The sequence below is a fragment of the Trifolium pratense genome, linkage group LG3 (genome assembly GCF_020283565.1).
Source record: "Trifolium pratense cultivar HEN17-A07 linkage group LG3, ARS_RC_1.1, whole genome shotgun sequence".
Taxonomy (NCBI): domain Eukaryota; kingdom Viridiplantae; phylum Streptophyta; class Magnoliopsida; order Fabales; family Fabaceae; genus Trifolium; species Trifolium pratense.
Genome location: NC_060061.1, coordinates 34,426,540 through 34,441,294, shown reverse-complemented (window position 1 = coordinate 34,441,294; position 14,755 = coordinate 34,426,540).

The window sequence follows — 14,755 nt, the reverse complement described above, 5'->3', positions numbered from 1 at the left end:
AGGCCATAGCTGAAGAAGCAATCAGAGGATTACCCAAACTAAAGATAGACGAAGGAACAATATGTGGAGAATGTCAGATAGGCAAACAAACCAAGGTGGCACACCCAAGGCTTCAACATCAATCTACTACCAGAACACTTGAATTGTTACACATGGATTTGATGGGACCTATGCAGACTGAAAGTCTTGGAGGAAAAAGGTATGCTTTTGTTATGGTGGATGACTTCTCTAGATTTACATGGATAGACTTCCTTAGAGAAAAATCAGATAGTTTTGAAACATTTAGAAACTTATGTGTACAACTTCAAAGAGAAAAGGGGTCTGTCATTATAAGGGTCAGAAGTGATCATGGAAAGGAATTTGAGAATAGCAAATTCTATGATTTCTGTGCAGCAGAAGGTATCCAACATGAATTCTCTGCTCCCATAACACCACAACAAAATGGTGTAGTAGAGAGAAAGAATAGAACCATTCAAGAGTCTGCTAGAGTAATGCTTCATGCCAAGGGTCTTCCATATCAGTTCTGGGCAGAGGCTATGAGTACAGCCTGCTACATACACAACCGTGTAACACTCAAAAAGGGAACATCTGCAACCTTGTATGAATTATGGAAGGGAAGAAAGCCAACTGTGAAACACTTTCACATTTTTGGGAGTAAATGCTACATTCTTGCTGACAGAGAACCAAGACGAAAACTTGATCCTTAAAGTGAAGAAGGTATATTTCTGGGATATTCCTTGAATAGCAGAGCCTACAGGGTCTATAACACAAAAACCAAAATCATTATGGAAACGATCAATGTTGTGATTGATGATGCACCATCCACTCAACCATCGGATGTGGAAACAGATGTTGAACCATCTCCTGACAACTCTGATGAGATGACACAAAGTGAAAAGTCTGAACTAAAAGGTGATGAATCTGATCAAGACTCTGTACCTGCCCCAGCAAAAGCACCATCTATTAGGACACAGAAGAATCACCCTAAAGATCTAATCATAGGTGATCCAGACCAGGGCATTGCTACCAGAAGAAAGATTGATGCTATCTCAAACACTTGTTTTGTATCAAAATTTGAGCCTAAAAACATAAAAGAGGCTCTTACTGATGAGTTCTGGATTGAAGCAATGCAAGAGGAATTGAATCAATTCAAGAGAAATGAAGTCTGGGACCTTGTTCCAAGACCACATGGAGTAAATGTCATAGGCACTAAATGGGTATACAAGAATAAGTCTGATGAGAAGGGTACAGTAACAAGGAATAAGGCAAGACTGGTAGCTCAAGGCTACACTCAGGTGGAGGGAATTGACTTTGATGAGACCTTTGCTCCCGTGGCAAGACTAGAATCCATAAGGCTGCTTCTTGGTGTAGCTTGCATCCTCAAACTCAAACTCAACCAAATGGATGTCAAGAGCGCTTTTCTAAATGGGTATCTTCATGAAGAAGTATTTGTTGAACAGCCCAAAGGTTTCATAGATCCGAATCATCCGGATCATGTCTACAAACTGAAAAAGGCTTTGTATGGCTTGAAACAAGCACCTAGGGCTTGGTATGAAAGGTTAACTGAATTCCTGATTAACCAAGGATACAAGAAAGGTGGAAATGACAAGACCTTATTTGTCAAAGAAATGAATGGAAACTTGTTGATAGCACAGATATATGTTGATGACATAGTCTTTGGAGGGATGGCGGAACCGATGGTCCAACACTTTGTGAGACAGATGCAGTCTGAATTTGAGATGAGCTTGGTAGGAGAACTAACCTATTTTCTTGGACTACAGGTGAAACAGATGGAAGACACAATATTTGTGTCTCAAAGCAAGTATGCTAAAAATATCATAAAGAAATTTGGCATGGAAAATGCTGCACACAAAAGAACACCTGCTGCCACACATCTAAAATTAACCAAGGATGAGAAAGGTGTAGATGTAGACCAAAGCCTGTATAGAAGCATGATAGGGAGCCTACTGTACCTCACAGCAAGCAGGCCTGACATCACCTTTGCAGTGGGTGTATGTGCTAGGTACCAAGCTGAGCCAAAAATGAGCCATCTTACACAAGTAAAAAGAATCTTGAAGTATGTCAATGCAACCTCTGATTATGGAATAATGTATTCCCACACCAACAATGCTAGGTTGATGGGATATTGTGATGCAGATTGGGCTGGATGTGCAGATGACAGAAAAAGCACCTCTGGTGGATGTTTTTATCTAGGAGAAAATCTTATCTCATGGTTTAGCAAGAAACAAAACTGCGTTTCTCTATCCACTGCAGAAGCTGAGTACATTGCAGCTGGGAGTAGTTGCTCTCAATTATTGTGGATGAAGCAGATGCTTAAGGAATACAATGTTGAACAGGATGCTCTAACATTGTACTGTGACAATTTAAGCGCCATAAATATTTCAAAAAATCCTATTCAGCACAGTAGAACAAAGCATATTGACATTCGTCATCACTTCATCAGGGATTTGGTGGAAGAAAATATTGTGAAGTTGGAGCATGTTGCAACTGAAGAACAGGTAGCTGATATTTTTACCAAAGCTTTAGATGCAAATCAGTTTGAAAGGCTTAGGGGCAAATTAGGAATTTGCCTATATGAGGAATTATAGCAGTTAAGGCATTATGTGCGCGCAACCGTTTTGTTCTCCAAATTTCATCTATTGGCGCACGTAAATCAAGGAAAGACAAAAAATACTTTCCATAACTGCTCTATTACACGCTATCAACTCTCATGTCATCATTACTTCTTTCCAAAACTTTCAACTTCCTCTGAACTTTCTGCTGCGATCCTCAAACACAAATCATCATCTCAAATCACCAAAAATCTCAAAAACTTCAACAAATTCTTTGTGAAAATGTCTCAATCTTCCGGTTCCGCTCAGATCAAAAACAAAATTGCTGATACTGTGAAAACAAGATCAAAGTCTAAGAAGGAAGGAACAACTGTTGTGGTAGATGCGATGCCTTTATCAAGTATTCCTGGAACTACTTCTAAGAAGAAGAAATCTGTAAAATCCACTAAGAAAGTAAGTGAATCGTCTCCCTCAATCTCTATTAAGTCTGATTCTGTTAGGTCTAAAAAGAAGAAACCCCAATCTCCCATAAAAAGGGGTTTAAGCATGTCTGATCTATACTTGAATAAGGATCTTTCTGAAACTGCGAATGTGGAATCGCATGATGTTGCCTCCGGCAAAAATGCGAATGTTGAATCGTCTGTTAAGTCTGTGTCTGAAAAGGTGAATCAAGAAAACCCTTCTGTAGAGGAAAACCCTAGTTCTGTTGAAACCCTAGGAAAAACCCAAAATATTGCTGAGAATGTTGGTGTGAGTAATAATCCGAGTGTTCCTGAGAATATGACAGTTCCCATGAATGTCATAACTGATGTTACTGATAAATCTCAAGAAAAGGCTGTTGAAACCGATGCTCCAACCGGTGTTGAACCATCCTCTATACCAACTGATGCTGAGAAGGATGTTGAAGCATCCAAAGGAGGATCTAGCCCACATGCTAACACTGCCACTGGGTCGTTTGGCAGTGGATCTAATACTGAAGCTTCCACTGAAGAGGAAGTAAACAAAGAAAGTACCCCTGAAGATGTGGCTGATTCTGAGCCAGAAAATGAAGCTGGTGAAGATTCTGAGAAAACCACCAATGAAGAGCAGGACATAGTAGATGTTGATGAAGTCCCCTCTGAAGAAGATCTGCAACCTCCACCTACTCAGAAAGGAATTGGGAGAAGACTGAGAAGCAGGACCACTACACCTGCACCTGCTGTTACCACTACCCCTGTTGTCACCAAGAAAGCAAAGGACACTACTCTGAAGCCTGTCAAGTATGGTCCTAAGAAAAGTTGGAGCAAGTCTATACCTCCTCCTGAAAAGAAAAAGGGTGTACTGAAAAGGAAGAGTGCACCATCTAGTGACTCTGATTTTGAAGCTGAAAAGGATGATTCAAGCATCAAGCCTCCTGCTAAGAAGGCTATGTCTGCTAAGAAGGCCATGCCTCAAGTTGTTGCTCCTGACATTGAAGACTTTCCTTGTGACAATGTTTCATTTCATCTTCCATCCTATGCTCAACGATGGGGAATCATTTGCAAACGAAGATTGGCTCTGGAAAGGGAACTAGGTAAAGATATTCTGGAATGTGAAGAGATTGTGAGTTTGATCAATGATGCTGGATTGATCAAAACTGTGTGGGGCTTAGGCTCCTGCTATGAGAAGCTGGTTAGGGAGTTTGTTGTCAACATTCCTATAGGTTGTGACAATCCCTTGGACAAAGAATTTCAGAAGGTATTTGTTCGAGGAAAATGTGTGACATTTTCTCCAAGTATGATCAACAAGGTGCTAGGTAATGCTGATGATCCTCACCCTGACATAGATGTATCTGACAATGTGGTCTGCAAAACTATCACAGCTGAAAAGGTGAAAACCTGGCCAAAGAAGGCGAAGGTACCTGCTGTCAAGCTAACCCAAAAGTATGCCATCTTGAATCGTATTGCATCTGTCAACTAGGTTCCTACAACACATGCATCTGATATTGCAACAAATCTGGGTAAGCTCATTTATATGATTGGTACTGGTACTAAGTTTAATGCTGGTCTATATATTTTCAATCAAGTTGTGCAGCATGCTAAAACCTCTGTCACCAAGCAACCCATTGCATTTCCAACGAGTCTGCTAAGAAAAGGGCAACTCCTTTGGCCATTCATCAGAAGCTGTTCAGTAAACAGCATGCTCCAGATATTGCTGGACCATCAAATGCTGCTGCTGACACTCCTATGACAAGGAAGGAGATGATTGCTATGCTGGAAGCAAACTGTAAAGAGCTAGATGAAAAGAAGTTGCAGTTTGAAAGGATGATACATGCTCTCAGGGTTGAAGAGGTTGCGGCTCAAGCAGCTGATGCAGATGATGATAGTTCTAGTGGTGGAGAAGAAGCGGACTCAGATGCTGAAGGAGAAGAAAGTGATTCCTCCCCAAGTGCTTCTGTGTAATTCTGATGTTTGCTTATTTGGATTTTGTTTTTGTTTTGCCTGTCTGTGGGCTGAGCCCTGAATTTAGCACCTAGTGTGCATGGTTTGTAATATTTTGTCTGCACTTTCTGTTCTGCTACTATCTGCACTGTCTTTGGATATTATTTTATGCAGTTCCCATTTTGTCTATTTTGTGGCTAAAAAGGGGGAGTAGTTATTATATGCCATAATAGATGCTGAGCTTGATGTGCCATCAGATGCTGGATCATCTGAATACTCCTATGCATGAATTAAGGGGGAGTAAGACGAACTTGGTACTCGATTCTATTTTTGAGGGGGAGCAATATTTTTTTGCTTAGCACACAATGTGCTACTGCATGTTGAAGCATCATCTGTTCCTGAGAATTTATTTTTCTCAGTTTTGAGGGAATTTATTTTTCCCCAGTGTTTCTTTTATGAGAATCTTATACTCTCTATTGGCAAATTCCTATGAGGCTTTTGTGCTTATCCTTCCGCTGTTGCATGCCTCTGAAGTTCTAATGTGATACATGATAAATATGCTATTTGTTTTTGAGGGGTTATTAAAACAAGCATGTTAAATTATTCTACTTCACTTCATGATTGTGTGCCTACGTTGAGTTGAAGAAAAGGTAGCCTGTGTGTCCCTTTAGGACGGTTGAAATTATCTTAGGATGTTTTAGCCAAAAATTGCCAAAGGGGGAGATTGTTGGCGTTGTATGGTTGGCCTCATTTTGCTAAAACATGTGATCTTTCCTGATGTGGAACTACATGCTTCCACCATCCAGTATAAGCAAGATGTTCGGTACAATGCTTCAACATTGGATACCACATCCAGTAGGCCGGGCCTGTGTATGTTGAGATCTCGCGCCTAAGTTCTAAATATGGAATCCATAATAAATGATCGTTTGTGATAAGGAGCGTTGTCACGCATAATTATTAATGGATCTCGTGATCAAGTTTTGCTTACTAATCAGATCTTCAAGTTAAGGAAACAAAACATTTTTATCGAAGAATATTCCTTGAAGGATCCATTAATCAAGCTATGCCATTGAAGCCTAACTGAAGACCTAGCCTGAGCTCGTGAAGGCTATTTAAAGAAGGTTGAAGCTTTTGTTCAAATCACTGAAACCAGAATTGAGTCTTACAAAGCGTGAGTTTAGGTTTTAGTATTGTGTTTTATTGTGTTCTAAGTCTTGTGTTGATTTCCCACTAGACTAGGAACTGTGTGATTTTGCATTGTAATATCTCTGGAGCTTCTAAGCAAGGAGATAGTGTGTGTATACAATTCCAAAGCTTTTAAGTAAGGAATTGGTGTGTGTTTTATGAAGTGTGTCTTCACCTATTGAATCTAGAAGTGTACGATCACAGTGGCTGTGATCAAGAGGAGGTGAGCGGAGGTTCTCATACCTAGGTGTGTCTTAGGTAGGATATAGCACGGGTGGTGATTAGGTGAGAAGTCATAAACGGGAGGTTTATTGAGGGCTTCAAACTAATACTATCATAGTGGATTCACTCCTGGATTGGTATCCCCCAGAGTAGGCTTATGCTGAACTGGGTTAACAAATCACTGTGTTAATTTACTTTCAGTTTGTTTAGTTTATTATTCCTTGTGTATGCGCTGTTGGATGTTGGATCATTGATTCACGCATTAAAAGTATACTATAGTGGTGAAGCGTTGAGTACAACATCTTAATACTAGTGTGCCAGAATTTCAATATAAAACTGTGTTGGCTTATCCAAGGGAGATAAGATGGTTCGGTAAGTTCCGACATATCCAGCAAGATATAAAACTGTTCTTGGTCCACCGTTGGTGAGACACCTTGGTACCACATGCATTTAGTCATGTCTAGGGATGGCATGACAGTGAATTAATTGGCATTAGATACCTTAGGGTAAATGCGCATATATTTGATAAATGGTATGTGACATTATCTGGTTGAATTGTGTTGAACCTTATTAATTGATAATTGTTTAGTGAGATGTTTTGGTGTGAGTTAGAATATGTATGATAGTTTGGAAGTGTAAGGCCTTTCTTATGCTCGTATGATATGCGGTTATGTTTTTCTAACTCTCTGCTTTGTGTTATTTGCTGGACCTTTGGGGGTTCAGATATTCAGGCTGAGGACTGTGCCGACGTTTAGACTACTGTTTTAGCTTGGTGTTGAAGTACCTTTTGGTGAGGAGACTTAGCATAGATTACTCCTCTTAGTACTAGCTTTTGGTTAGAGTTTGTAAATAATAAATGCTCTGGTAATGTAACATCGAGTCGGGGATTACGCTTGGATTTCATCGTATATCGGTGTTACCTTTTGATATGCTAGTTCTTGTATAAGTGACATCCTTAGGGATGAATATGGCTTATGTATATATATATATATATATATATATATATATATATATATATATATATATATATGCATGCTTGGTGTGATTGAATCCGCTGTTGCTTTTCATGTTAAATTTCATGACGCTCTGTGTGTATGCTTGTGTTTTAATTACCGCGTGGCACTCTGCCTTTACACTTGTTAAAAAGTTTTTAAAATTACGTTTTTAAGGGTAGTATGGGTTAGGGTGTTACACTATCCATTTGTAATTAGAAGCAAAATTCAAATTTTCAGATTAATTGAAAAACTAATGTATCTAGTCTATATTATAGACCAAATACATCCATTATTGAATGAATCTCAAAAGTAGAATTTTCCTTATAAATCAGGATAGAGGGAGTATGAGTGAAAATATTTTGGATATCAGAGCAAAATATGTTGGATACTTTCTTCGGTCTTATATATAATAAAAGTTTTAGTTTTTACGGTTATGGAAAAATGGATGAATCTATATTATATTATAGTCTAAATACATGGATTTTAGGATGAACGTAAAAACTAAAATATTTATTATATATAGGATCAGAGGCAGTATTATTGCAAGTACACGTCACACTAAAAAAAGTTATTAATATGTTGGAGACTCCCTTTGGTCTTATCTATTATTTATATATTTAGGAGTTTCTCTCTCATGGTCTTATTCCTATGTGGCACCATTTCCTTGATCCATGTCTTATGTGGCATTCTAATATTTCTCCAATTCCTATGTGGTTAACTATGAAGGCCTTTGCAATTTCTCTAATACATGATGATATCATTTTTTTTTTTTGGATACAAAAGGGGCCAAAGCCCAAAAGAAAAGAAACTACAAAGAGATGACTCTAAGGGTAGTTATCCCCATAACATCAGCTAACAACAATGAGCTCAGACTCACAGGACATTGCTCATACACACGCATCAGCTAACATCATTTTACTTAGAATCTTTGGCTAATTTGGAAATTCAATCATTTTTCAATTATTGTTTATAAATCGAATTTAATGCACCTATTAAAAATAATTTTAAAAGGAAATAATTGACTATTTTTGTACCAATTTCGTCAAAAAAAAAATATTTTTGTACCAAAGCAATTGTTTTTAAAATTTTTTTTATGAAAGGAAGATTGGCAACTGCATATAATAATTAGGTATAATTGTTAGCTGGATATAATAATTTTTATGGTCTTCAAATTCAATTAAAAAAATATTAAATCTTTATGGTCTCCAAATTATTCTCTCACAAAATTTTTTCTAAATGGTCGTGTATCAAAATACTAAGGTCACACACACACACATACACACACACACACACACACACATAGATATATATATATATATATATATATATATATATATATATATATATATATATATATATATATATATATATATATATATATATATTGTATTACGGTAAAAAAAAAAAATTATATATTTTCATAATTTTATAATTATATAGAGTCACATAATATAATTAATATTTTATTATTATTTAAAAAAATTGGAATATGTGTGTTATATTCATGTGCATTAATTTATTTAATTTATTTATAATATAATGGAATATGTCTTATTTACTAATTTACTAATTACTAATTTACTAATATATTTTTAAAATTAAAAATGGAATCAATATATTTGACTTTTAATGAATTTAATTTCATATTAAAGACAAAATTACTCATTTGTCCATTTTTTTTTACTATATATATAACATTTGTCTGAACTCTAAAACTCACAATTTTTCAATCTTCATTATCTCTTATTCATCTCTCTCGATAATCACTATTTTTTCTGTATATCGTCACCATTTTAAATTTCTTTATTTTTTCTTCTTTGTTCGATATTTCTTATATTTTTAATATATTGTTTGTTTTACCTTTTAGATTATTTTCTTTAGGTCATCTTTTTATTTATTAATCCTATTTATTTTTCGTGACAGGGAAATAATTGAGAGGCAAGACGAAATGCATCACATTCTCACAAAATGGATTGAATTGAGAGCTCGGAGTCTGTTTTAACAACTGTAGTTTTGTTTTTTTTAGAAAATCTTGCTTATAGCACTTTATCAATATCAATGATGTCTTGGATACAAGTTGAAATATCAATGATGTATTTACTTGATGAATCTATCAACAAATTAATCAAATGATGTATTTTTCCAATAGTATTAAGTTCATCATTATTGTATATTTTTCTATTGCAATTTTTATTTTATACTTCTTTTTTTAAAAAAAAGGAGATCTTTATTTTTGTGAATCTATTATCTATTATCTATTATTTATATGTTTAAGAGTTTTTTCTCAAGGAAACAAATCTACGTGTCACTTTCTTATTAACTTTAATTTTTATTAATCCAATGTGGCATCCTCTCATTCATCATTCTCTTAGGTGGCGTCATCTCATTTCTTTTACCGGTCAAAATGTCACGTGACAATCTCTCAATTCATTTTGCTGATATGTCATTCTTCTATGTTTTTTCCTTTAGTCATTAGTGCTCAATTATAAATATAGAAATTGTTCAATCAGGTTTTATGAACAAATGTCTATATATTAATATTTTGATACAATTGAAATTTTACATATGGAAACTTTTGATTATTGACCAACTCATTTTTGGAATATATATTGATTAAATTAAATCAATGCTGAAATGTATGGAAATTTCAAAAATTAAGGACCAAAAATCTACTATAGTTTCTATATATACGGGTCAACATGTAAGAGTGAGGGTCATTTAGTGTCTCAGCGCCCCTTCTCTATTTTCTCTTCTCACCTTCACTGAACAAAAATACTTACCTTAAAAGGAATATAAAAAAAAATAAAAATAGTAATTTAATCGTAAAATATACGAACATGTGGGTTGGGAACGAGGAGTGGAGTATCACTCTCCGTTCTACCATTTCTCCTTAAAATCTCCAAAATTTGGATCATTTATCATATTTAAATAAATTATTACATTAAATATAAAATTAATTTTACAAATAATTAAAAAAATCACAATATTAAGATTTTAATAATCCATATTTTTCATATGTGAAAAAAAATGATCTATATTTTTCATAGAACATTAACCCGGGCGATAGCACGGGTAAGTTATACTAGTATATAATAAAAGTTTTAGTTTTTACGTTTATTGAAAAATGGATGAATCTATATTCTATTATAGTCTAAATACATGGATTTTAGGATAAACGTAAAAACTAAAACATTTATTATATATAGGATCAGAGGTAGTATTATTGCAAGTACATGTCACACTAAAACTCCATCGTCGGTGTCACTCGAAACTCAGTATTCCGCCGTCTCCGCCGTTGTCGCCGCTTCTCTGGCCTCAGTTAGTGAACTCACAACTTCCAGGTTCGATTTCGTTAGAAAAGGAAACGCATCAGTGTTGTTCGATTTCATTAACCTCAATGTCTATTCAATTTATGATTTCTATTTGGTTTCTATTTATGATTTCTATTCGGTTTCAATTTATGATTTCATTAACATCCATTTTTCATTTCAATTTCAACTTAGGGTTTCTTACTTTTCTCTACTTAGGATTTCCTTCTTCGTATGAGGGAGATAGAAACACAACTTTTTTTCATAAATCAGCTAAAATCAAGCAGGCCTACAAGAAGATTTCATCCATCAGAGTTGATGATGTGGTTCTCACTGAACCTGCTCAAATTGCTTCTCATGTGGTGAATCACTTTCAAAATCTCTTTACTGGGCAACAATGTTCATGACAATGGTCTAATTGAAGATGTGATCCCCCGGTTGGTAAATGATAATGTCAACAATTTGCTTACTCTTTTGCCTTCTATAGTAGAAATTAAGAATGCTGTGTTTGCTATGAACAAGAATGGAGCTCCTGGTCCGGATGGTTTTGGTGCCTTCTTCTACCAAACTTACTGGAATATCATTAAAGAAGATGTTTGCAATGCAGTTTTGGAATTTTTCACCTTCAATTGGATCTTGCCCAATTTTAATTCCAACATAGTTGTTTTAATCCCTAAAGTCTCGGATGCTGATACTATTGGTCAATTCAGACCTATTGCCATGGCCAATTTCAAATTCAAAATAATTTCTAAGATTCTAGCTGACAGGCTTGCTCTTGTCTTACCTGATTTAATTTCAAACGAGCAAAGAGGTTTTGTTCAGGGCAGGCAGATCAAGGACTGCATTCTTCTAACATCTGAAGCCATCAATATGTTACATCAGAAGTCCTATGGTGGAAATCTTGCTATCAAAATTGATATTGCAAAAGCTTTCGACACTATTGATTGGTCCTTTTTAATTAAGGTTTTGAAAGTTTTTGGCTTCAACTCCATCTTTTGTAATTGGATATCCACCATTTTACATTCAGCTAGGCTTTCCATATCAATCAATGGCAATAATGAAGGTTACTTTGAATGTGCTAGGGGAGTCAGACAAGGAGATCCTCTATCACCTTTGCTATTTTGTCTTGCTGAAGAAGTCTTAAGCAGAGGTCTCACTAAGCTAGTCAATGATGGTCACCTAAAGCTCATAAAGGGTACTAGATCCAACCACATTCCTTCACATATCCTCTATGCTGATGATGTCATGCTTTTTTGCAAAGGAACTTCTGCAAACATCAATGTTCTCACTGACTTTTTTGCTAAGTATGCCCAGATTTCAGGTCAATATGTTAACCCTCTTAAATCAACAATCTTTGCTGGTTCAATGTCTCAATCTAGAGTTAACAATATTGCTCACTCTCTCGGTTTTTCTATTGGTTCGCTTCCTTTCATCTATTTGGGTGTTCCAATTTTCAAAGGTAAGCCAAAGACCTGTCATTTTGCCCCTATTTTTGATAAAATCAAGCTCAAATTAGCTAAGTGGAAGGCTTCACTTCTTTCTTATTCTGGGAGGGTCCAATTGCTCAAAAGTGTTATCCAAAGCATGTTAATTTATTCCATAACCATTTATTCTTGGCCTGTCAGTGTAATCAAGGATTTGGAAAAACTTATGAGAAACTTTCTTTGGAGTGGTGACATGAACGCTAGGAAGTTGGTTACAGTGCCCTGGCATATTGTTTGTTCCACTTTGGATGAAGGGGGTCTAGGAGTCAGATCTTTATCTTCCTTGAACCAAGCCTCTAATCTGAAGATCATTTGGGATCTGATGAACTCCAATAGCCTTTGGGCTAGCTTCTTGAGAAGTAGAGTTGTCAGAAACAAAAGTTTTATCAGGCACCACATCTACTCTTCTGTTTGGTCCAGTATTAAAGCTCAAATTCAGAATCTTTGGAATAACACTTGTTGGATGATTGGCAATGGTAGACGAATTAATTTTTTGCTTCATAATTGGAGTGGTGTTCCTTTAGTGGATTTGTTTAATGTCCCTCGCAACCTTCAAAGTCAATTAAACTATCCAGTTTCAGATTTTATCTTTGACCACCAGTGGCACATTCCCATGGATATTCAGACTGCTTTCCCTCAACTGCTGTCTTATCTTCAGCAATTCTCCATCCCCTTTGAAGATAAAGAGGACTTTCTTATTTGGAACCACACTACTTCTAGTGAGTTGACCATGAAAGATGCTTATCAATTTTTCTCTAATCCTGGTCCTACTGCTAGCTGGTCCAAAACCATATGGAATATTGCTATCCCTCCTTCTAAATCCTTCTTGGTGTGGAGGCTTTTTCATCACAAAATGCCAACTGATGATGCTTTATCAGCTAGAGGTTTTTATCTAACCTCTATGTGCAGCTTATGTAAAAAGCAAAGTGAATCCTCTTTGCATTTATTTTTACAATGTCCTTTTGCTTTGTCTATTTGGCATTGGTTGGCCTCTATAATTAATCAAAGGCTTGATTTGAGTTCATACACATCCATTTTGAACATAACCAGTGCTGGATGGAACCCTCAGTGCAGAATCACAATAACTGCTGCAGTTATAAACATCTTCAATAGTATTTGGCAAAGCAGGAATAACTTAAGGTTCAAAAATATTAATCCAAACTTGACTTCTATCATATCTCAAATCATTGCTTCAGTTTCTTTAACTGGTAATTGCTCTACTTTGTCTTCTAACTCATCTATTACTAATTTTAGTATCTTGAAATTTTTTAAAATCAATATACATCATGTTAGGCCCCCTAAGATCATTGAGGTTTTGTGGCAACCACCTATGTTTGGTTGGTATAAATGTAACACAGATGGAGCTTCATTGGGTAATCCTGGTATTGCTGCTTGTTCTGGTATTTTTAGAAACCATAGAGGTGAAATGGTTAGTTGTTTTTCCAAGCATTTGGGGTTGGCTAATGCTTTGTTTGCGGAAGCAATGGGGGTCATTCTTGCTATTGAACATGCATATGCTCAGAATTGGTCTCATCTTTGGATAGAAAGTGATTCTAAACTAGTCTCCTTGGCCTTTAAATCTCCGAATATCATTCCTTGGAAACTAAAGAACAGATGGATGAACTGTATATACATGACTAGAAACATGAGCTTCATTATATCTCACATCTATAGGGAAGGCAATCATTGTGCAGACAAGCTTGCTAATCTCGGGTTATCTTTGCAAGGTTTCACATGGTGGACATCTGCTCCAGTTGAAATTAGGGAAGATTTAACTAGAAATAGGTTAGGTTTTCCTTATTTTAGATGTTGCTAGCTAGTTGTTTTGTTTCCTTTGTTGAGGGTTTAGGCTTGGTCCCCCTCTTTTGTATCCCACTTTTTATTTTTATCTATGATATTTGAAGTTTAAAAAAAAAAAAAAAAAGTTATTAATATGAACACACAAAAATTAAATTGAAAAAAAAAAGTTATGATGAAGAGAAAATTAGATTATTTTAAGCTATAAAGTATAAAACATGTAGTTATAACATGTAATAATTACGGTCAAAATTTATGATTTTACGGTAAAAAAAAAACATATACTCCTTACATCCAAAAAAAAAAATGTAATAATTAATGATTTTACAATGGATTTAAAAAAATATACTCCTTACATCCAAATATATAAGAGAAAAATTTATTTTTTCATGTCCCAAATTATAAGTAAAAAATATACTACCTCCGTCCCCCTAATTATAAGATCCTGTTTGAGTTTGACCATTGCACGTACGCCAATTTACAATTTTGATCACTAAAATATTTAATTGTCTATTAGTAAAAATTATAAAAAAATCCAATATTTTAAAACAAATTGAACAAGATCTTATATGCTAATATTTACATTTATATATTATTAAAAAAATACGGTCAAAATCAAGGTAAATGAATAATACATTTTTGCCAAACATGGTCTTATAATTAGGGACAAAGGTACTACATTTTTTTTTCTTTTCAGAAAAGTTTTTGCTTATTCTCTTGAAATTAAATGCAACTGCATTTAATTCTCTCTCTCTCTCTCTTATTTTTTCCATAAACAATAATCAATGCTTA